The sequence below is a fragment of the Convolutriloba macropyga genome, chromosome 1 (assembly GCF_964194025.1).
Source record: "Convolutriloba macropyga chromosome 1, txConMacr16.3, whole genome shotgun sequence".
Taxonomy (NCBI): Eukaryota; Metazoa; Xenacoelomorpha; order Acoela; family Convolutidae; genus Convolutriloba; species Convolutriloba macropyga.
In genome coordinates, this window is record NC_134468.1 from 33,075,239 (window position 1) to 33,100,080 (window position 24,842).

General features: G+C 38.7%; 1 pseudogene; it reads left to right on the forward strand.

Annotated features, from left to right (window-relative positions):
* The first annotated feature begins 18,546 nt into the window (after positions 1-18,546).
* Positions 18,547-19,874, forward strand: LOC142348281 (UDP-N-acetylglucosamine transporter pseudogene; annotated as a pseudogene).
* Positions 19,875-24,842: the final 4,968 nt, after the last annotated feature.

Consider the following 24,842-nt stretch of genomic DNA (forward strand, 5'->3'; position numbering starts at 1 on the left):
TAAAAGCTAAAATAAAGAAGCGTTGGCATTCAAATGCCCATAACGGTATGTCTTTTTCATCGATGCTAATTTAATTTTTTGGCGCTTTTTGAATGTTCTGTTTTTGCAACTTTATGGCACAGAGCATACTGAGTACGATAAAATTGCAACAATCTTTTAGAATTTAAAATTCAGCAACGGTGGTTCGGGGCCTTAGCCTCTAAATTCCAACAACAAGTTTTAAAAACAATTCATACGTATTGTTTTTCACTAAGTTAGCTCTCCAGCCGACTTTATTTCTCTTGAAGACTTTCTGCCCTAACTAACTTATGAAGAAAAACAGGCAGAACCTCATATTTAGAAAAAGTTACTAGTGCATATGCCTACTAAGAAAACTATATCAAAACCTGCAAAAATGAAGATAATTAAACCCGCAAAAACCCGAAAAAGCCTGCAAAAACCCGCAAAAACCCGAAAAACTTCTAGTGCATATGCCTACTAAGAAAACCATATCAAAACCCGCAAAAATGTAGATAGTTACTCTCTGTCCAATCAAAAGAAATGAAAGACTTCACTTACGAAATTAAACTGGAAAAAAGCTCTGAAAATACACAAAACTCAGGTATATACTCAAATAAATAATAGATATATAATTGTGCGATTTCTTTCAATAAACTAATCTTATGCAAAACTCGTAAAATTCACATGCACACAAGGTTAAAACAAGTTTAACCCAATTTAGTAAGTAACCTCCAAATTGTGCTGAGAAACCTAACTTCTTTGAAAGATTCTCAATCCGTTCAGTTTAGACAAAGTCAGGACTGCCATTACTTATCAAGATCAATATTTTTTGAATAAACTGCTTTTAAAGTCTTGACTTAATTAGCCCTTATTATTTCCATCTAATATAACTCTAAACTTCTGAGAAATAACCCAAGGTTAGTACTTTGCTATAATTTCTCAAGATTTCTTAAATTTCCTGAGATAGCTGATAGTAGAAATGCCATTTCTACAGCACCGACTTGGAATTAACTATTCTCCTGAATAACTTGAAAAATATAAAGTAAAAGAACTAGATAAGCACAAAATTTACACTGTACTTTAATTTGAATGGTTTGGAGAACAGTTATCTCAATAGTTCTCTCATCTTGTGTTGGTACTTATTCCAGCGATCAACAATCAACAGAACTCAAAATGTCAAGCATTGCTCAATTAAAGTTCCAAACTGTTCATAGAATCATATGGTTGATCTAGCTTCATATTTCGGCGAGGAAATTCAACTCCAATGATTCACAACCCTCCATAAGGAAATCTCCAAATGTGTATATGAGAGCTTTGAATTCCCACCTTAGTTGTTTTTGACGGTTATACTGGCTTTTGAATAAAAATGAATTTTAAAGTGTTAGTTTGACATAGTGTTCAAAGAGCCATCGTAAACACTTGCCCTGCATTGCGTTAGCCCACATGGCAAAGTTGTGTCTCGTCTTTCACTTGAAGCGACCAAAGCTTCTGTCGGCGAAATGAATGGAGTTAGCGGCGCACCACCGTTTTTTTATTTTGTTTTATGTGTGATCAACATGAGAAAAAAAATTCATTGCGAAAACATAGCAGGGTTAACGTACACGGAAAACAAAACTTGATTTGCTTCCTTAAACAGTTATCACTAAAAACTGTTTCTGGCTCACAAAAAGGTACAGTTTTTGAAATATATCTAGGTAAGGAACTATTGCTTGTTGATTGATCTCTCTGTAGTCACCTAAATTTTCCTGATTAGCTCATGCCTAACTCTAACGTCAAAAAACTTATTTAACAATTAAAAGATTGCGAACTTACTACAGACCTGCTTCCAATTAAAATCATAATTAGAAGCAATCAAAGTAAACTGTAGAGAGAGTCTCTTAGCTATATTCCATTTCCCTATTCAATCTGAGTTTACACCGACTCTATCAAATAATCTTTAGAGCTTTGAAGAATCGAATCTCAGAAAAGCCTATTACCAAAAAAACAACAAAAATTGTAAACAGTTAGGTGATATTAGAATCAATGAATTGGGTCGAAAACTACTCTAAAGAAAATGTTCATAACAAAAGCCGTCAACAATTTGCCCTTTGGTTAATTGTGCCCGGACATCTATCATTTTAACCGATTATATCAATCGACGACTGATATAAACAGGAATCTAGGGTTTTGCTATGATGAAACATTCTAATAATAAACTGGTAAATAAAGATTGAGAAAAGAATGAAAAATTAACGCTTCGCTACGAGAAATCATAAACTGTAAAAAAATCTTTTCAAAAAAAATTATTTCTTGAACACCTCACGAAGTGTTCACAAAGCTCTGAAACTTTATCAGCAAATAATAATATCCTTAAAAATGATTCGGATAAAAATTTCTTGAATCCCTATATAGTTGCCACTCAAAAACTTAAAATTCAGCAAAGGTAGTTCAGAGCCTTAGCCTCTAAATAAAAACGGTTTTAAAATCAATTCTTAATCATTGTTTTTCACAAAGTCAGCCCTCTAGCCGACTTTAATTCTCCTGAAGACTTTCTGCCCTAACTAATTTATGAAGAAAAACGGGTACAGTCCAATACCAGTTAATTTACACCACTGCTTATGCCTACTAAGGAAACTGTATCAAAAACACGCTTAAATATAGAAGTTACTCTCTGACTTAGCAACAGAAAGTAGATGCTTCACTTACAAAATTATATTGGAAAGAAGTTCTGAAAAAAAAACAAAACTCAAGCGGTATATACTCTCTGGTAAAGAAAGAGGTATAATCAGGTCCAATTTTTTTCCTATAACTAATATTATCCGAAAAGTCCGCAAAAACCACATGGTTAAAACAAGTTCATCCCACATTTAGAGAGTGACCTCTAATTTGAGCTGCAAAATCTAAATTTCAAGAAAGGCTCTAAATCTGTTCAGTTTAGTCAAATTCAGAACTGCCATTACTTATCAAGATCAATATTTGTTGAATTAACTGCTTTTGAAGTCCTAACTCACTTAGTCGTTAATCTTTCATTCTAATTTAATTCCAAGCTTTGTAGAAATAGCCCAAGGTTAGTACTTTGCAATAATTTTTTAAGTTTTCTAAAATTTCCTGAGATAGTTTAAGGTAGAAGCTGAAGGTAGAAAAAAAGCGTTGGCATTCAAACACCCCTAACGGTATGTCTTTTTCATCAATGCTAGATTAAATTTCTGGTGCTTTATGAACGCTCTGTTATTGCAACTTAACGGCAAAGAGTATAGTGAGTTTGATAAAAATGCAACGCTCTTTTAGAATTAAAAAATCAAGAACACGCCAACACGTAGATAGTTACTCTTTGTCTTACCAACAGAAAGGAGAGATTCCCCCTACAGATTTAAATTGGAAAAAAGTTCCGAAAATATACAAAAATCAAACGGTATATATACTCCGCAAAGATAAATAGAAAAATATTCAAGTCCGATTTCTTTTTATAAAATAATCTCATGCCAAAAGTCCCAGAAAAACACATGGTTTAAAACAGTTTCTCCCACATCTTGTAACCTCTATTTTGAGCTGAAAAATCAATTTTATGACAGGTTCTAAATCTGTTCAGTTTGGTCAAATTCAGAACTGCCATTACTAATCAAGATAAAAATTTGTTGAATAAACTGCTTTGAACGTCCTAACTTAATTAGCCATTAATCTTTCATTCCAATTTAATTCCAAACTTTGTAGAAATAACCCAAGGTTAATACTTTGCTATAATTTTTCAAGTTTTCTTAAATTTCCTGAGATAGTTTAAGGTAGAAACTTAAGGTAGAAAGAAGCGTTGGCATTCAAATGCTCATAACGGTATGTCTTTTTAATTGATGCTAAGTTATTTTGTCGCTTTTCGATTGCTCTGTTATTGCAACTTTACGGTACAGAGTATACTGAGTACGATAAAATTGCAACCCTATTGCACATCTCAAAGGTCAATGTTTGATTTTTAATCATGCATATATTAGAACTTCCGTGTTCATTTGCAGTTCCGTTATTTTTGCTGCGTTGCAACTTTCTGGGACTACCAAATAAAAGCTGAACTTCGCTTCGATTGCTCATGAACAGGATTTATGAAGAACGGGATTTAAAGTGGAAACAGTACAGAGAATCAGCGGGTATCAAAGTTGAAATAAATGAGCATTAGAAAAACTCAGTATTGTTTGTCTCAAAGTTTCAATGCAAATGAACGTTCGAAAAACTCCTGACATGCAAACGAACATGAAGTGCGGTATTTAAAAGCCTTGATTTTGAACTATGACCATCGAAATGTCGGATAGCGTTTCAACTATATGAGACTAACTGTAGCATAAAATTGAATTGTACCATATTGAAGGTCTCATGGGTCCATGTTCTTTCTAAATTTAAAACAAGCAGGTATTCAAATATTGGTCTTCATATGCACGTCTCGAGTTTTTCAAACACCGTTCACTTAATGAAACTCACCGTAGCACTATATTGCATGTTTTTAATTTGAGCTTTGATCGTCGAAGTGTTCGATAGCGCTGCAATTTTATGGAAATGATAATATGAAACTCTTGGACAAAAAACAATGAATTGGACTTGAAGGGAAAAGGCGTTGGCAATCAAATTACCGTATTGATGCTGTTGCGTTGCCTGTGGTTGATTTTCGAAAGTTCGCTTATTTATGCTGTGGTTATTAACATAAAGTTGCAAAGCAATCGAACGTTCGACAAATGGACGTTCAAAAACAGCAAGTGATCAAAAACAAACAACTCAATTTCTTTACAGAGAGCTAAAACTCCGTGGTACAAAAAAGATCGAAATTTATGTCGTGCGTATTTTTAGTGAGTTAAGTAAAGTTGAAGCGCATGCGTACGTTTTAAAGGCTCCAGCCATGCAAAAAAAATGAAATATTGAGTTTTAAAATTTGACCTTTGAAACGTTCGCTAGCGTTTCAGTCCCATAAAGTTGCAACGCTATCGAACGTTTCAAACGTCAAAGTTCAATATTAAAACATGCGGATATCTAGCAAAACACTGCCCATTTGCATGCCATTAGCTTTTCGAACGTTCGCTTGCGTTGCAACTTTATGGGACTTACTATATAACTTGAAAGATTCTACAACCTCGTGGACACGGGATGTGAATCAGAACTTCAAAACTTCCCTCCCATTCCCTCCCTCTCAGGTAGATTAGGATCGAGGATGGCATTCATTGCATGCATCATCGCCATTGTAATTATTAATGGCAGAGCGCTTCTGTCCATTTATAAGACCGCTTGTGAATGAGGCTCTCAGACAAGGTTGTGTGAGTTAATTTGGGATCAGCTTCTAGCCCCCTAAATTGGTATGAGGGATTGATTGGGGTTAAACTACCGCTGTCCAAAAGCTGACAGCTGTCTAGGGCTGAGCAGACCAGCATCAAAATGCACTTAAACTTTTATGCGTACATGTTTAAAAAGGGGCATAAATTGCTGTCAATTTGGGAACCCAGAAAATTCTGAAAAATTACATAACATTTATAGGCAAACAGTGGGATCCGTTTGTGCCCCCCCCCCCCCCCCAGTACGTTATGTGCCCCCCGCAGTTACAGAGCACGTGCAATTACATAGTAAATCATTATGTAAAAATATGGCACGTGCGTCTGGGGAGTGCAAATAATATGCACCCACTAAACGGGGGGGGGGGCACAAACGGAAAAGATCCCAAAACTTAGATCTATTCTGCTTCAAAATTTGGGGGTATTTACAGCTGCTGCTCTGCCAATTGTTTCCAAGTCGAAAACACTTGCAAAATATGAAAATATGGCAAGAATTATTCGAGATTACGCATGGATCTTTTCAGTTTACGAACTGAATTTTCGTAAACTGAAAAGATCCATGCGTAATCTCGAATAATTCTTGCCATATTTTCATATTTTGCAAGTGTTTTCGACTTGGAAACAATTGGCAGAGCAGCAGCTGTAAATACCCCCAAATTTTGAAGCAGAATAGATCTAAGTTTTGGGATCTTTTCCGTTTGTGCCCCCCCCCCCCAGTTTGGTAACAAGGAGATTTTCCATTGTAAATTTACATTGAGTAATATAACTAATGGAAGCTAGAAGCAGTGACGCTGAACAGCCTTTGGGGAGCCAAGATGACATAGGAGCAAGAACTCCTCTGAGCTATGAAGGTGCCGGAACACCAAGAAATGAGGAAGAGCAGGCCTCTACGCCAATTTGGGCAAGAGAAGACGTGGATGTCGACACCGAGCCGAGGAGAGCACGGTCACCTCCCTCTGAGGCTCCCACAACACCAACGGGGCGGTTTCCCACTGGATCTCCCGCAACTCCAACAGTTGGAGCACGGACGCGTCAACCCCTTCGACCGCTGAACGGGCGCAACCTGTTCAACAATGCGCCAGTTTCGAGGACTCGGACTCCGCGGAGCCAAACTAGAGGAGTTAAGTAAGTGTTAGATGTGAAGTACTACTGTATTTCTGAGATGTCTTTATATATTGGTGTGAGTTTAGACCACGACGTAGTCAAACGAAGAAGAGGTTGAGGAGGCCCAAGGTCAGCCATACTGCACAGAACATGGGTGTGAAATGGAAATTCTTCGAGAGGAAGGCGACTAATGAAAACGATGAGAATTAATTGCTGCTTAACTAATTAGAAACAAATTTTAGTAAATTAAGTCTTAACTGAAAACAATTTTCCTCTGACAGCTTAGTATAAGATGTCAACTTGTATCAATAACCAACGGCCTCGAGAACTTAAAAAAATCGGTACCAAAAAATGATTTTGACATTTTGGATCACACCTAAAATTGATTGAACTTGCGGTCCTTCACTATTATATCCTTCCACAAGAAATTCTAGCCCCCAACTATGATATAATGAATATTACCACACGGTTGTTATCGCCACCGAGAAGTTATCAAACTCCGAGGCGAAGCCGAGGTTTTGTTTAATAGCCGCACAGCGATAGCTGAGGCTATTATTGGCCTTCTCTTGGTTTTTTACAATTCAAAGAATTTGAATTGTATTGGGGCGCTGTCTTTTTTTTTAAGATCTGTTCACACATTTTCATGATTTTTGAAGTCATATTGGAGTAGTGATTTTGGTCACGCCGAAACAGGAAGTGGAGCGAAAAAGCGAGTGGTTTTGCGGCGTGAAATTTTTTCGCTCTAAATTTAAAGTAGAGTGAGAAAACGGGGTTTGAACAAAAATTCGCTTTCTCGCTAGTGGTTTTTTGTTCACATGCGGCAATTTCACTTTGATTTTTACTGTTTTTTCGATTTTTTGGATCGGATTTTTTCTAAATGGTTTTTCCAATCCATTCATAGTCCGTTCTAGGTCTAGTTTTCTGTTTAGTCAATGAAAACTTTTTGAATTGTACGTCAGGACTTGTCCTGCTATGTTTTTTTATTTCGTCGTCATGATTTTTGTTGCGACCATATGACGTCACAGCCACTTTTTCATTCGTTCATGCAATTTCAACTGAATTGCATGTGTGACGTCATTTTTCGCTCTTAGTGGAGCGAGTTGTTTTGTTCATGCGCGTGATTAAATATTTGGTCACACTTGACTTACCTCACTCTCAAAAATGACTTCCTCAATTTGAAATTGACTTTTATTTACTTTAATTCAAAGAGATAAGGTCAGATGGGTGTGTGTCACTCTAAATGAAGGTTATTCGAGATCAGCTAATAGAGGCAGCAATAACTTATACAGATTTTTAATCATAATATAACAGATCAGCCTTCAATGAAAAGACGAAATTTTTTGGTCTGTCTTTTCTACTGTTTTTTTAGACTGCCGATCTACGAATCAATTGCGGCTTTTTGCTGGCAATCTGCCAGCTATGTTTTATGATAACTTCGAGGGTGAAAACAACCGCGTGGTAATTTTTTAATCAACACCTGTTGCGATCATTTCAAAATTGGACAGTTTTATTGGTTTCATTTCAATTTTCACATTACACACACACACACACGCACATTACACACAACACACACACACACACACACACACACACACACACGCACCACATACACAACACACAACACCAAACACACACACACACCACACGCTCCACACATCACACCCACACACCAAGTACACAACACACACACGCCGCACACACACGCGAACACATAGGTCCACGCTCACACACAAACACACTTACACACACACTCACAAACACACGAGCACACGCACGCGCGCACACACACACGCACACACAAATCACACACACAACACACACACACACACATTACACACACCACACACGCGCGCGCGCACACACACACGCACCCACACACAGACGCGCACGCACGCAAGCACACACACGCACAAACACACACACACACACACACGTACACACACATCACACCCACACACCAAGTACACACCACACTCACGCCGCACACACACGCGAACACATAGGTCCACGCTCACACACAAACACACTTACACTCACACTAACAAACACACGAGCACACGCACGCGCGCGCACACACACACACGCACACACAAATCACACACACAACACACATACACACACACATTACACACACCACACACGCGTGCACGCACACACCCAAAAGCACGCACACACACACACCACACACACACACGCCCCCACACACAGACGCGCACGCACGCAAGCACACACACGCACAAACACACACACACGCGTACACACACACCACACACACACACCACATACACAACACACAAACACCACACACTCACTTTACACATAAATATTACACACCACACACACACACACACACACACACACCAAGTACACACCACACACACACACACACTTAAACACACGCGCGCGCGCGCACACACAAACACTTCCACACACACCCACACACACACGCACGCACAAACACACATCACGCACACCACACACACCACATCACAGATTTTTTTAGACTACAAATTTATCAAACTGTTTCCATCATTAGACTACGAGTTTAGCACCACTCTTTTATCGCCACCGTTTACTTAGTAAGAGTGGCGATAAAAGAGTGTGATAAACTCGTAGTCTAATGCTGAAGTGTTCTTCCAGTGTCGATCGGGCATTAAAATTTATTACACTGGCAGTTTATTTAACTGCTGTTATCGCAACAGGTGTTGATTAAATACCATGAGAGGGGGGTACAGTTTAATTGACCGCTAAGCTGGAGGGGAGATAATGGGAAAGGCCTGTTCGGAATTTGGCTGGCATCTAACAGAGAAGGGTTTGAATACAAAACTTGCTTGGAAACCCTAAAGCAAACCTGTTTATGGCATGACCTCTAAAACAAAGATGAACTTATATTTGGGTCTCTCACATTGTGCCCCTTCGAATATGCTCATGCAAACAGGAAAAACGGGAAAATGCACCCGAATTTTCTTAGCAAGCCATGATGCGCTGGATAATATTTTAAAATAATTGGATCTTTTCCGTTTGTACCACCCCCCCCCCCCCCCCAGTACGTTATGCTCACGTGCCATTACATAGTAAATCATTATGTAAAAATATTGGGATCTATTCTGTTCCAAGTGTTTTTTATGACCCCCAGTTACAAATTATATATATAAGATGCACAAACCACTGAGCTTGGGGCTCAAATAGAAAAGATCCAAATAATCTTTATAATAATCTTAGGATCTTTGTTGCTCCCCAACTTTTTGTAGGGGGGGGGGGGGGGGGTTGAACTTAGTATAAGCGCACCCACGAGCACGTACTAAATTTCATGCAATTTTACAATGCTGATCGCTCATCACTTGGAGAGGAGGGGGAATAACAGGGGAGCAAAAACGAGTTAAATAAAATTGAATTTGCCGATTTTTCAAAATTTTGCTGTGTCGCGCACACAGGCAAAAGTAATTGAGTACGTTGCCATTTGTAATCTATGCACTCAGACCGCCCGCCCAACCGTAAAAAACCACACCAAAAATTTTAAGCTCTTGAAAAACTGTTCGAAGGTGATTCTTAATTTTAAAGGGCTCTCAAATGTAAACACGAGCCGTTCACAAAAAGTAAAGTGGATCTTGCATTTGTGCCCAACTCCGCTCAGTACACTATGCATCATCCTCCCGTTACAGGGCGTGCAATGACAGAGTAAATCATATTAAAAGAACAGTTGGGGTCACATAACCTGCACACTAAGCGGGCACAAATGGAAAAGATCGCAACCGAAAAAAATTTGTGGAATAGGAAACATTTTTCAGTTTGTCATTTGAAGCTTGTGGCGCATATAACAACATCCAATGCCCCCCAAAGCAAATTATTTGCAACCCTTTACAGTGGAAGAATGATTGTAACTGACCGTATCAGGGGGGGGGGGGCATTAACTGAAAAAAATTGCCAATATTTTGTCATAGCGCTTAAACTCTTCGGCCTAAGTCTTGGTTACAAGCATTATAATTTCTGCGAGTCGCACTTATATAGAACTTGATTTGCTATCATAAGTGCGACTCTCAGAAATTATAATACTGGTAACCAAGACTTAGGCCGAAGAGTTTAAGAGCTATGACAAAATATTGGCAATTTCAACCCAAACCTTCATAATTTTCCGTCCCCTAACCTTCATTTTTGAAACTTTTTTATTGATGCTGGTCTTGTTGAAGACAGAAGGAACTTCCCGTATTCGACAAGAAATTGTTTCCCCATAGCGCGAATAGTAAGTTATGATAGCAAATCAAGCTCAATATAACTTACAATTCGCGCTATGGTGAAACAATTTCTTGTTGAAAACTGGAAGTTCCTTCTGTCTTCAACAAGACCAGCATCAATAAAAAAAGTTTCAAAATGAAGGTTTGGGGACGGAAAAGCAAAAAGTAACACAAATAAAAAATAGCAGAAAAATGAAAAATTCAAATCTTGAGGTGGAATTTTTTTGTTTCCATGAACTTGTTTCAGTGACCCTCCGGAGCACCTTACAAACGTGGGAATACACCGCTGAGGGTCACTGCTGATCTTTGGACTATTCCTGTAATCCAAGTTTACAAGGAGTTTTAAACATGTGTGGTCTGCAAATGAAGTGATTAGGAGTAAATGGTTCCTCATCTGAGCTGCCACAGCCCAAACCGTGTTAATGTTGAGCCAATTGCAGTCTGGTGTACTCGTTGTCTGGCTTGTAGTTTCTCTCGAACTTAAATTTCATTGCCTGGTTGGCTCCAAAGAAATTTTTGCCATTGTCACTCACAATGAGGTCAGGGTATCCACGTTGTGATACAAATCTGCAGATGGACATAAGACAAACGGTTGAGAGGCCAAGGCATGCTTCTAAGTGAACAGCTCTGATGACCAAGCATGTGAACAAGCAGACGTAGTACATCTGAGTGCCCTCTCCTTTGCCTTTAATATAGAAAGGTCAAAACAAGTCCATTCCTGTATTGGAGAAAGGGTACTGCTTGTTTACATTTGGAAAACTGAATTCAGGCAGATCAGCCATCTTCGGTCTCACGTTGTATGCCCCCAATGGTCTACAAATGAAACAGTATTTCCCCCAGAGTTCACAGCACTTTTCTCAGCCCAATCATGAGGAAAAAATGTTGCAGGTGATCCTTCACGTTCCACGCCCTGATGGCCACAGTCATGGTGCGCTTTTTCAATCAGCAGTCTTGATGTAATTTTGTTCCTAAGAAGAACCAAGCGATGCTTCCCACTGTTGGTTAGTGATGCCTTGCTGATTCTGCCTCCCACCCTCAAAGTCTGTCGCTGTCTAGAAATAGCGTAAAAGGCATGAGCTTGTCTCCTTTTTAGGTTTGCTTCTTTTCATCAGTAAGGAAATGGTTCCTGAGAAACTTTTTGGGATATCGTGATGTAGAAGCTCATTGCGCTGGTCTCATCTGACGCAAATTCCTGAGTGTGGGAGGTTTCAGGTAATTCGTTTTGCCTTCTCCTTTGCAGTTTTGCCTTGCAGCGTCTTAGTTGTGTTGATGTAAGCTCATACGTTGTAAACTGCCTGAAGTTGTTTTGTTTGTAAAGCTCATACGTGGGATAATTGTCCCCGGAGAAGTTCTACGAATCTGGAGGTGTGCTCAGACAGTCGGGAGGTTCCGGCAACAGCTGTCTGATAAGGTGAGGCCACGTCTGCCGTGGTAAGCGGGGTTGATCTCTCCAGGGACGTGTCTCCAGTTGTCTGAGCTGAAACTCTCCCGAATTTTGGTCAGAATACTGACAAAATACGTCTTCTGTCTCTGCTCGGATTGCATCTATCTACGTGTAGCAGTGCTGTCTGTCCAAAAACGATTTGAAATGATGGTTATTGCAACCTTGGTCTAATAAAATCCCTTTAATTCTGCTTTAGCTGATCCAGTTTTGGAATGCTTAACTAGTTGATCGGTGCCAATTATTATGCTGGTCACATATCGTGATTTGGAAAATCAATCGACGTTGGTTCTCAAAAAAAACTATGGCAGCAGTTGCAGTCATCGAGGCGTTAGTGAACGTGTGAAGCTGATGAGTTCCGTTGATGTGAATCAAGCATCTAAGAATTTGGAATAAAAGCATGCTGTCAGAGTCTTGCATCCACTCTTGCTGTTCTACTCGGTAGCTTCTGACACTGGCTGATCGTAGTTTCCTCCTTTTTCGTTGATTTTCTTGAGAACGCTTCTAATTCCAATGGCAAACGGAGAAATCAGCCCAACTGGATCAAACAGAGATTCAGGCATTAATAGCACCTTCCGAGTCACCTGCTAACCTGTGTAGAGAAGCGTGGGTTTCACAAACGTCAGCTTGCACGTCTTCTGGTACCACGTTGGACCAAGGTTCGTTCGAGTAATCAATCCTTCCTTTTCTTCCAGTAGGTTTTCTAATGTGGTTCGTTTGTTGTTTAGGAGTTCTGTCAAATTGAATCCTCCTATCTGCAGAACAGTTTTCATCTCCTCTGCATTGTTGTGGGCCTCCACTTCAGAAAGAAGGCAAGTCTGCAAGAAATTGTCAATGTACAATTCTGCGGCATTTATGTGCTTTTGGATGTTCTTGTTTGTGCTCAGTTGAAAATCTTTCCAGAATAAACATAGCGCATGAAGGTGATTATGTGGCTCCAAAAATGAGTCGATTTTATTTGAAGATCTGCAGTGCCGTCCTCGATCCACAGAAAACGCAAATTGTCCTCGTCTTTTGGTTGTATGCCAGCCTGCGCAAAACTGACTGGACGTCCCGCTGTGACTGCTACTGAGTACACTCTGAAATGACATCCATGGAAATCCAATCTGGTATCTATCACAGGGTGTTTTTTGGTATCGTTGAGGGTGTACCCAGCTTCTTTGTCATCTGAACACTCTTCCTTGGAAGAGCACTATTGAAATTCTTTACCTGAATTATCCGGAAAAGCTGGCAAAGGTCTTCGTCGGGATTGTCTCGATGTCTCTTAATATGACTGAAAAGTGTTATGTTTGTGTTAGATGATTAGCCAACCCTCTTCGCTGTATACCTCTGGGGAACAGGTCCTGTCAGTGTCCGTCCAAGTGGAGTGTTAATTCCATATCGGGTGTCAACTGGTCCAGTTGTGAAGTGTCTGAGAATTTTGCTAAGAATGCAACTGTTCCAATCAGTATATTTACCAGGTTGTCCCTGATTGTTGGAAAACTTGTGTTCAGGAGATAAGAATGTTCTCTGCAGATTCATTCATATTTACATTTTGAACTTTTGGCATCCGGAACGCCTCCCTTGTACACAGGGATTCTGATCACATAATTGTTCTACAAAAGTCCTATGCGATAATGACATCTGCTGTTTTAATGGAGCGTTCACCATGAAGTGAAGCTAGGGGTAGGGGATTGTGAGCTATTGAATTTACAGTGCGACGCAACCTTCTGAGTTATTTAAGTGCTGTCAATGCGCTGTCCAGCAATACGTAGGTCTCGATGCGAAGATCTGTTGAATAGTGTTAATGGTATCGCTTTCAATTGTATCTGAGTTTGATCAAAAAATTTTCCTGTTGATTTCTGCAAGTGCAGTTTTTTTTGCGAAGTAGTTGCTTGCTGTTTGGCTAAAGTGCGGTGATTATTTTCCGCTGCTTTTTGTTTTTCTGAAGATTCATATGCTCATGGTGAAAACCATTTTGATTGCAGTTGCCCATGTGTGCAATACTGCTGTTGATCCACATTGTCTGTTCTGGTTTCCAAAATTCTTGTTGATTGTAGTTCGAACTTGACTGTTGCTTTTGGTTTTCATTATTAAATTTACGTCCATGGTTTGACTGGTTTTGGTTTGCATGGCTTCTGAAGTTATTTTTTTGTAAAATTTAATTTCAGTTCGCACTTGGTTGTGCATTTTGTAGTTGCTGCCTGCATCTGTCCTATGTAGTGTAAAGTGCTGGCAGCCACGTCATCTGTCCACCAGACACCTTGTTTTTGTTTTGCAGAGACCCCATTCGTTGAGCTCTTAAGCAGCTAATGCAGAGGTTGAACCCTTCGCACAACCCTGCCGGTCATACACTGATTTTTCTAAGTAAGTGGTACATCGACCAATGTTGTGATTTTGTGAGCTTTGTTGACATGGCACATCCGTTGGCCACTTCTAGAAGAAATGTTCACTCTTTTTCCTGATTCCATTGTGGGCAGATGTCTTCGCACGCTTCACTTCTGTATTTGAGTCAATACAAACAGCAAAGTAGTTAATGCTAGGTTACGACAAAGCATGGCTTACTGTGCGTTGATTACATCTGACTATCATGTTAGCCTTCAGTTTCTCTCTCACCATTCTCAAAACTGCTGCAGACTTGAGATCAGCTTCAAAGCTTTGAAACAAGAAGGTTTGTACAAATGTCGTCAAGAAAGATGCGAACCTGAAAGAAGTGTTTGGTTCGTCTAATCGGTGCTTAGTTCTCCTCGCCAACTGACCCGGGTATCCAGCAAACATTGTGTGGTTAACCAAATTTTTTAATGAAATCAACCATGGACTCATGGTAGTACTCCCATTGTAGGAGTATCCACTTGTATAATCTCTTGCTCTGTATAGAAATTTGAGGATGTCATTTTTTGGGCATTTGAGAGGCCACTCAGAACGTTGTGAGTTGTTGCTTTGAGGAGCTTGAAACAATTATTCAAATTCATAGGTTCACTTAGGCAAACTCAGTGTGTTCTAAAAGATCACTGCGTTTTGTTGCATCTAGTCTGGTGGAGAATTCGGGAACTGCGAGAAGCCACTGAAAAAGTTGTTGTTGTCACCATTGCCTAAGTGTTCACCAGGTCCTGGACAACTGTCAGTGGCTATTGATTTTCTTGGTTTTGTACTGTTGGCTCATTGCCAGATCAGCTGTGTTATCGTTCTGGTGAAAAGAACCTGGTTGTTGGGATTGCCCTGCTCTGTTATTTTAACTCGCATGTGGCCTCCGTCCACTTAATTGGTTCTCTACCCTCAATGCACTTGAATTTTGCCAGACATTGTTTTGTGCCCCTGAGAAAAACTCTCTTCTGTTTCTCTATGTTTGCTGTTCAGAAGGGGTTGAGAACTCTCGGTCTTCTGAGTGCGGTTGGATAGCAGTGTTAGTCTTCTGATTAGTGCCGCTTTGGGATTTCATTTCTCTATTGTGTAAGGGGTACTGTTTTTTCTGTAGATTAGGGGAACGCGCTGTTGGTGTGTTGAGAGCAGATTAGGTATCACTTGCGTCCGTTCTGGTTGCGTTTGCTCTCTGTTTACAATTCAGCATGATTGTATCGTTCAGCAGATTCATTAGCAAGAGTTTTCAACTCTACACTTGTTAGCTTTAGCTTCATGTGTTCACCGCAATTTCTGTCCCAGTTATTTTTCTGTGACTTCAAGAGTTCCAAAGTTTTGCGTAGCATGCTTTGACCTCCATTTCTAGTGCTTTGCTTTTCGAAGATTTCTTTTACTGCGTTCCACTGTCACCTTCAGCTGAATTTTTTTCTAGGGCTGTTCTTTGCTATTGGTGAAAGTTTGGACTTGTTTGGCATGTTGAATGTCTTAGAAAAGAGTCGCAGTTTTTAATTTTCAAACTTCTCTATTACAGCACTAATTTTCATTTTAGCCGCGCTACTCTTTTTTGTTCTTTTAAATTTTTTATTTTAATGAGGCTGCTGTCTACTGTACTTGCCTAAGGCTTTTGCTTAATTATTGTTTGCTATGATTTTGCTTGTTGCTATCACTAATCATTGATGTTTGATATAGATCTGATGCTTCGCTAATCGAGATAAACGTTTTCACTGACCAGTGAATATCATTTAAACTTTCAAAATTTTTATCAGTGATGTTTGGCTGGCTGTTTGTTCTTGAGCACGACAGAGGGAACCCTAACCTGTGCTGGCGAAATTTTGATTAATATATGTAGGTAGCGACACTGGTGTGGGATAAAGACAAATTCACGTTCCTATTATCTTTGCTGTAGCGAGGGCAATTAATCCTAAGTCAATTAGTCTTAGCGGTGCTTTGATTTGGATCCCGGACGAGGACCCACTCCTCGCAGAACTTGTGCGGAATTGAATATATTTTTATCCAACGATACCTAAACACCGAATAAAGCCCGTGCTTTGAAATGAGACATTTAAATCTGAGAATGAAGCTAGCCCATATTTCGTATCCAGCCATTCCACGCAAGCATCCTTTCAGGACAACTCATCGCAGTCTCACTTCTAGGGACAAATAAAAAATCAATTAGATCGTTTGTGAATATTGTTTTTACACAAAATTTGCAAAGTTACCATCAAAATCAGAGTTTAAATGTGCTAAAGTGTCAAATGTCTAACTAACATCTGTAAAAAATCAAAAACTCCTAAATCTCAGTCGAGCAAATTTCAAAGCCCTTTTTTGACCCGAAAACACGCCAGGAATCTAACCTCCTTGTCCGAAGTCTTGCATGCCAAGAAAACACGCAACAATATTTTAACTTCTGGGAGATGCACTCATGGTAACAATTAGATACATTTCACCTCAATAGATACATTACAAATTGCGCCATGAGCAAACAAGTTCTGTTCAAAAAAACGAAACCGCTTACTATAAATAATATTGGAAGTGATGGTCGATCAATTCTGAATTCTTCAATAAAAATCAAGGTTGATCGGGAATTAAAGCACTGAGCAAGAAAAACGAAAAGGTTTGGGGGACTGAAAAGTATAAAGGAACTTGGTTCCTTTTCAACATCTTCAAATCACAGATTTCAAATTTCTAAGAGCTATGATCTTTGACAGCTTTTTAATGGATACTTTTTCACAAAACGAACAGCAAGGGAGAATAGCAATCCAAGTACCCGGGTCAAGGATTTTTCTCAAACATAACGGAGAATAGAAGGTACAGATTGTAAAAATAATAAAAATTACACTCCTATTTCTCTTCTCAATTGTGGAAGAGTTTAACTATGACGTAATTTTTCAAAATAAGAGTGCAAGGGTGTAAAACTATTTTACTCTAATAATTACACTTTAAATTTTTACCTTGCATTACTATTCCAGTGTTTATTTTTTCTCTCATGGAATACATTTTTTCATTTTCATAGTTTTTCTGCCAAATTTTTCACTGAATCAAAATTTCCATATGTTTCATCTACACTTTGTAAAATAGTTATCCTCAATCGATTATATTATACTATTGCACCCTTAAAAATTGGAGCGATAGGCAAAAGCAAAAGGAAACAGCCCTTATCCTAACTTTTTGGCCAATTTTAATGTCTCGCGCCTCATCCAGCAAAGTTGCGCGTTTCGTTTGAACCAAGTAAAGTTTGGTTTGAATCAAAAGTTTGGTTTAAGTTATAACCAGCTTGAAAAGCAGTTTTGTTTGCTAGTTCGTTGCCTTAATTATCGACGGCTTTTTTAAGCAGGCCTCAGAGTTGTACAATCGTATAGTTAATGAACGGAGGAGTTAAATTTTAGTTTTGATTGCAACGCAAAAACAGTTAGCGGTCAACCTTGTCTAGATTAAAAGTTTGTCTATTAGTTGTTGGTGGCGTATAGTTGGAGTCAGTCTTCTTTCTTGTGTACACTTATAAAGAAACAACAAGGTTGGAAGAGTTTAAAAAATGATACTAAGCATAAGGATGGAAAAAAGTGTAATCTTTTATCAGTCCACTCTAAATAACACTGAGTGGAATATGCATTACAAACTAATATTTTGCTAATTAGGGGTGGATCAAAGCTAAAACCTCGGCCCTGGGTTGAAGTTTTGATGTGTTAGTTGTCTTCTCGCTGTTTGACATGCGAACTGTTGTTCAATTTTTGTTTGCAACCGAATCAGATTTTAAGTTCTTTTCATTTCTGACTTCGTGATAATAGCTGTTGCACATCATTCAGGATCGCTCGAGAGTTTTGTTAGTTCTTATAACAAAAATTGACATTAAAACATATCCGGCTCCATTTAATTAAACACAAAAATGTTTACTTAGTTCGAAGAAAATCGGAAAAAATTACCGCGCTGCTGCACAGTAGAAAAAAACATATCTCAATGCCCAATATTGAGCTGAAGAAAACCGATGCAACCTTGGCCATTACAAAGCCGAACAGAAAATATATTCAGCTTTGATCAACTAAAGGTTAAAATTGTTTGTGTCATCAAATAACAATTTTAAAGAGTTTTTGTTGAAAATATCTAACAAGTTGAAACTTATCAATGCATTTACAAAACTGATGTGTATCTTGATTATCAAACTTTCGATAAAAGGCGAATTACTTTTACTGACTAAAATGCACATGTTATTGATCGTTAGCCTCGTGTTTTACAAATAAACCATCTAGTACAGAAACTGCATGCATAATAGACTATATACAGAACTGTCAGTTATGAGTAAACAACAGAATACAGATGACAAAAGTGACTGGGTTGTTTTTATTGACGCCGACGGCGATGCTCAACAAATACAAACAGAAAAATCTTCATCTAAAGATGAAGACCGAAAAGAACTTCCCACAATTTCAGTTGATCAATCGTCACAGCGCAAGCGTTACATGTCTTTGATCATCCTAGCTGGTCAAAACGCCATTTTGGTTTTGGTCACACGGTACTCGCGAATCCTGCCCGGAGATCGCTACTTCTCAACAACTGCTGTTTGCATGCAAGAACTGGTGAAACTGATTGCCAGCATGTTGATGATCATATTATATGAGGGCGGGCTAAGGGGGTTGACTGCACAGATAAACAACCACATAATTAATGACCCCTGGGACAATTTGAGAGTGTCGGTGCCCGCAGTTCTTTACGTCGTTCAGAACAACCTGTTCTACATTGCAGTGTCAAATCTACCCGCGGCAACATTTCAAGTACTTTTTCAGACCAGGATTCTCACGACAGCACTGTTCGCGACATTAATTATGCAGCAAAAGCTCTCGGCCAAAAAATGGATCTCTCTTTTTATTTTGACATCCGGGATCGCTGCTGTGCAGTTAGAAGGAACTGTGTCCAGCGAACCAGCAGCAGAGGGGAATTCGGGAAATCATAATGCAATGATTGGATTTGGAGCAATTCTGGTCATGTGTTTAACGTCTGGATTTTCTGGCGTCTACTTAGAAAAGATCTTGAAAAGGAGTGAAGGTTCACTGTGGCTTCGAAACATACAGCTTGCACTATTCGGTCTTATACTTGGTATGGGTGGTGTATTAATCAATGATGGGCGTCAAATAATGGAACTTGGCTTCTTTTACGGCTATAACCGATGGACAATAGCTGTCATCTTTAATCAAGCTCTGGGGGGACTAATAATTGCATGTGTTGTGAAATATGCTGATAATATCCTTAAAGGGTTCGCAACTTCAATGGCTGTAATTATTTCATGTCTTGTTTCGGTATATTTGTTCGATTTTCAACTCACTCCAATATTTCTCGTTGGTGCTGCTATGGTCGTTGGTTCCGCTTGCTTGTATAATGTTTCCAAGTGAAGAGCAGATACGTTAACGTTGTAAATTGTCACATTTGTAAAGAATATTTTGAATTATGGTAAATCGACCTTTTAGTGTTCAAATACCAGCACTTTTGTCTGAACGGTTGAACTCAGGAACCGTAGATATGTTCGAGGAAATTAAGTACGTGACGGCTTATGATTCGCAAGGTGTTTCCTGCATCATTTCAGTATCCAAATGATTCCACCGATGTTTAGTCTTTTATCGCTATGTCTCGCCATGCGATTATAGTTGGCACTGCTTGTCAATCGTTCACATATTTGTCCAAAATGAATAATATGAGCACGTAGATGCGTGTTTCCGGAAAATATTTCCGTTGTTCTAAACGCTACTAAGAAACTGATCAGAAAAACACTAATTCGATTTAGCCAAATTCAGCTAAATTTTTTTTCCAATTTTTAGCTTCATAACAAGCCACCTACCATGGCTTCAATAATATGACTTGTTGTGCAACAATCAAGTCAGGAGTGAAACTTGAAAAAACATTGACTTTTGTCCTTATCGCAACCAAAACGAGTTGGTTGTTCCCGCAAATTAAAACTGATATAAAAAAGACTTAACAAACTGTCTAGAACAATGTAATTGAATCCCTATCTACATTCTCTTACATTTTATGGTTTACCCCTCGTTCAAAGAAGAAAACCTTCTTTCCCCAAAACAATTTTGAGGACAAAAGTCTCCCCTGTTACTGGCAAATAGTTTCTTTGTTCCACAACTTGTGCGACGCACTGAAGAAAGCATCAGCGGTCAGTGCAACCATCAAGTGCCGAGCACAGTAAACGGAACCCGAAAGCTGGCAGCCGGTCAAGACAAAGAAAAGACACAGAAAAGACACAAAAAAAGACAAGCAATTTTTTCAGCGACTAAGCCAAGTTTGGGCTACCCCGACGAGAGAATCTATTTTTTTACTGGTTTAAGACTACACCAGCAGAAGTCCGCCCGAGGTCTCAGACGTTACCTCTGATGTCCTGTTCCCCGGTTAGAGCCATCCAAAATTTCTATTTTTTTAGACAAAAAGCCTCCAAAAAATTAATATTTGTCCCCCGAAAAAACCTTTTTTGTTACTATAACACCGCGATTCATGAACCCTGACTAGTTTCATTATTTTCAAAGCGAGTAAAGGCAATTTTATTGCTTTTAAAGAAAAATCTGCGGAAAAACAACACAAAAATCAGAGAAATGTTCCTTATATCAGAAAATTCAAAAGACACAATTTGGTTTTCTGACTACATATCCGTTTGAAATGCGGAAAAAACTATTAAACCACTCTTCTGAATTTGTTTTCGATCAAACAAAAGCCACTTTGATCGATATATCACATCGGTATCATATCAATAAGAAATGCCAGAAAAAATTTTTTGAATTCAGAAAATTCAAAAAACTCAATTTAGTTTTCTGACTACATATCCGCTTGAATTGCGGAAAAAACTATCAAACCACTCTTCTGAATTGATTTTCGATCAAACAAAAAGCCACTTTGATCGATATATCACATCAGCGTCATATCAATAAGAAAGGTCAGAAAAAATTTTTTGAATTCAGAAAATTCAAAAAACACAATTTAATTTTCTGACTAGAAATCCGTTTGAATTGCGGAAAAAACTATTAAACCACTCTTCTGAATTAGATTTCGATCAAACAATAAGCCACTTTGATCGAATATTACATCGGTATCATATCAATAAGAAATATCAGAAAAAAATTTTAATTCAGAAAGTTCAAAAAACACAATTTAGTTTTCTCAATCCATATCCGTTTCAATTGCGGAATAAACCAATAAAACACGCTCTTGAAGTCATTTGCAGTCAAACAGAAAGCCATTTCCATCGATTTATCCAATCAGTATCATATAAATGAGAAATGTCAGAAAAAATTTTTTGAACTCAGAAAATTCAAAAACACAAGTTAGTTTTCTGACGACATATTCATTTGAATTGCCAATTAAACCACTAAACAAACCCCTAAAACAAGTCGTTTTAAGTCGGTTTGATAGTTTCACCTGTATAGGGAAGTAAATAGAAAGTCTTTAGGCGCCACACCAAATATCAAAACTTTCATTTGACGAAAATAAATAACATTTTAATTTTTATTTTGGAAAAAATCTCCGAAACTTGATTTTTTGCAGAAGTCCTCGGTCTCAGACGTAGCCGTCTGCAAAGTCCTTTTATCCTTATTGGTTTCAGACGTTACCATAAGCAGAAGAGGAGTTTTCGAAGAAAATTGGTTCCAGTAGTCACCAGGAAATTTGATATTTTTTTCCTATTCTCAGTTATTTTGAAACGCAGATCTCAGACGTTATCTGTCGGAAAGAGCTTTGAAAGTTTAGTACAGTCAATGCATATTAAAGATAACGAAGAAAAAGTGAAAAATAACAGATAAAGTCACACAGTTTTAAAGAAAACGAAAAAGTTTTTGCAAAACCCGAAAAAAGACAATACACTAAAGAGTTCTAAAGATTTCCACAATATGACTCGTCTCTCCAATTTTCTAACATTGAGTAGCCCTTCTGTAACTCTTGTTGCCTAAACGTATCGCATTTTTACAAATTTCTTTTCTTTAGCCGTCACAACAACAATAAACTCCTAAAAAAAGAACTGGTTTCAAAGTTATAAATTCGGAAAAAAACTGTGAGATGTATTTATTAATCATAGTGCTCGGTTAGGGTTAAAGAGCTAAGAAAAGTTTCTTGGGTAGCTTTATAAGCTTTCTGGTAGGTAATTTATTCGTATTTGAGAGAAACAGACGAGTTTATTGAAGTTTTCAAGAAAAAGGAGTTTAATGTAACATTTATTCGAGTTCGGGTCTAATATTGGTTCAACTGCATAATTGTAGCAAGGCACAGTTTTCCTGTAAACCACAGTAGCCACACACACACACACTAGTTCAAACAGTTCCCAGCTATTGAAGCGAAACTTGTGTTACTTCAACAAAAAACAAGCAATTATTTAGGTCTTGAACGAAAAACGGTTAAAACGCTCGAACGTTCGGAAAAGCTTTTAGTTTTTTTTTAGAGCAAAAAGCTAGATTTAGCACATAAAACACATCCTAGGACATAACTTTTGAGCAAAGTAGCGGCGCTGGTCTTTTGAACAAGAAAAAACTAGGATCATTAGCATTCAAACCTTAGACAACCATTTTCAAATCAAAAATTTGCGTCGCTCCGGTTCTCAAAGCCGTTTTTCACCTTCAGTAACGAGCTTCTTCACCAACAGCATCAATAATCAGCTTCAACAAAGCAACAGCCACCAAGATGTTGAAGCAGAACAGCGCTGAATGTCAGTTTGCCATCAATATGTTCAAAGCGACAGAAATGTCAATGAAGAAACTGCTCGATCTCCTTGAAAAAACTGTGGAGCAGAAAAGGAGTTTCCGATCATTGTCCTTGATGATCAACAAGATCAAAGGCCAGAAAGCGGAGCTCAGGAAACTCTCAGTGGAAGTGATGAGACAGCAGCCCCATCAAAGCACTGCATCATCAATTTTGAATAGGCAAACGAAATTAATAACTCGACTCAATGAATTGGAACTGCAAGTCGATCTGTTGAACAATGATGGCCAGCTCAGTCAGTCTTCTAGTCGCATTAGAGATGATGTCAGCACAATCTCCAGCAGAATAAACTTGTCTCGGCAATCAACACCTGCGCCCAGTGACGACAAGGAACGAATCCAGCATCAGCGCGATTTAGAAGAAAAGCAGACCAGCAGAAACATCATCAATCAGCCGCCCCCAATACCACCACGGCCAAGACAACCATCATTGTTTCTACAAACATCTAATGAACCAGGACTTCCAATACAACATGTGTTTGAAGCCCACCAAAGAAGTCCTAAAAAGGAAGTTCGTGAAAGTCTTCTAAAATCGAAAAATAACCTTGAAAACCAAACAAATGCTCGCAATCCTTTTCTCTACTTTGACAAATATACCAGCCAGGAATTCACATCTCCGAAAAGATTAGGGAAACTCGAAATTTCCTCCAATCTGGTAAATAGAGATGTCCTCGAAATCGAAACGGCTCAAATCAACTTGAGTGACAACTTTAACACGTCGCAGAACCTTTTGCCTCCAATCCAAAATTTGAACCTTTCAAGTAATCACTCACTTTCAAACCCCTTCAATTTGGCAGATCCAACTATTCAATTACGTGCAAATGGTCTATTTGACCAAAACTGGGCATTGGAGGAAACCTTTAATTTGCCAAAGCAAAGAACAATCAGGATTCAAATGCCAACAGAAATCCTCAATGTCGTAATTTTCCCAATCTGCAACAGAATTTTGGACCTTCTCGAGTTCAAAGAGGAACAAATGGATACCTCGATAGTCAACTGTTGAACTGTGATCTGCAAAAACTCCCCTGCTTACCCACAGTGGCAAACAGAACCTCACATCTTCCAAGTAAAACTGATAAAATAGTCGCAGAAAACAATTGCCTACAATCCACTCAATGTATTAATCCTATAACTGGGGTACACTCCAAAAGTGTCCCTCCAATTACCCTGCAACTCATGGAACAACCGCATCAAATTACCGTCCTAAATCCTGCAGCTCCTAATTTTCTGCCAAACCAGGTAGCTTCACAATCAAACGTAATTGCAGCTCCTCTGCAATTTCCACAAACTATGAACAGTCAACACGGCCTCGTCAGCAGAGGCCTCTCAGTTTATCAAAATATGGCACAACCCAGTCAGTTGTGTACCAACCAGTTTGTTCCTGGCTCTCAAATTCAATCAAACCTTCAAGCCCCAGTAACTTCCACGATCCATGGCCCAATGTGAATTAATCAACAGCTAAATCCTGTTGGACAAAATCAGCTCAGCCAGCCTTTAATCAACCAGAGTTTACTCCCACTGTCAATAAACATATTAGCTCAGTGCACTCGAACACTAATGTAACACGGGAAAGAGGAAATATTGATTTCAAACATTCAATCAAATTGCCACCTCTGAAACTTCAGAATTTCAATGGTAACCCTATCCACTTTCACGAGTGGATCAATAACTTCAACACAATGATTCACAACAACACTTCCATTACAGACATGCATCGTATAAC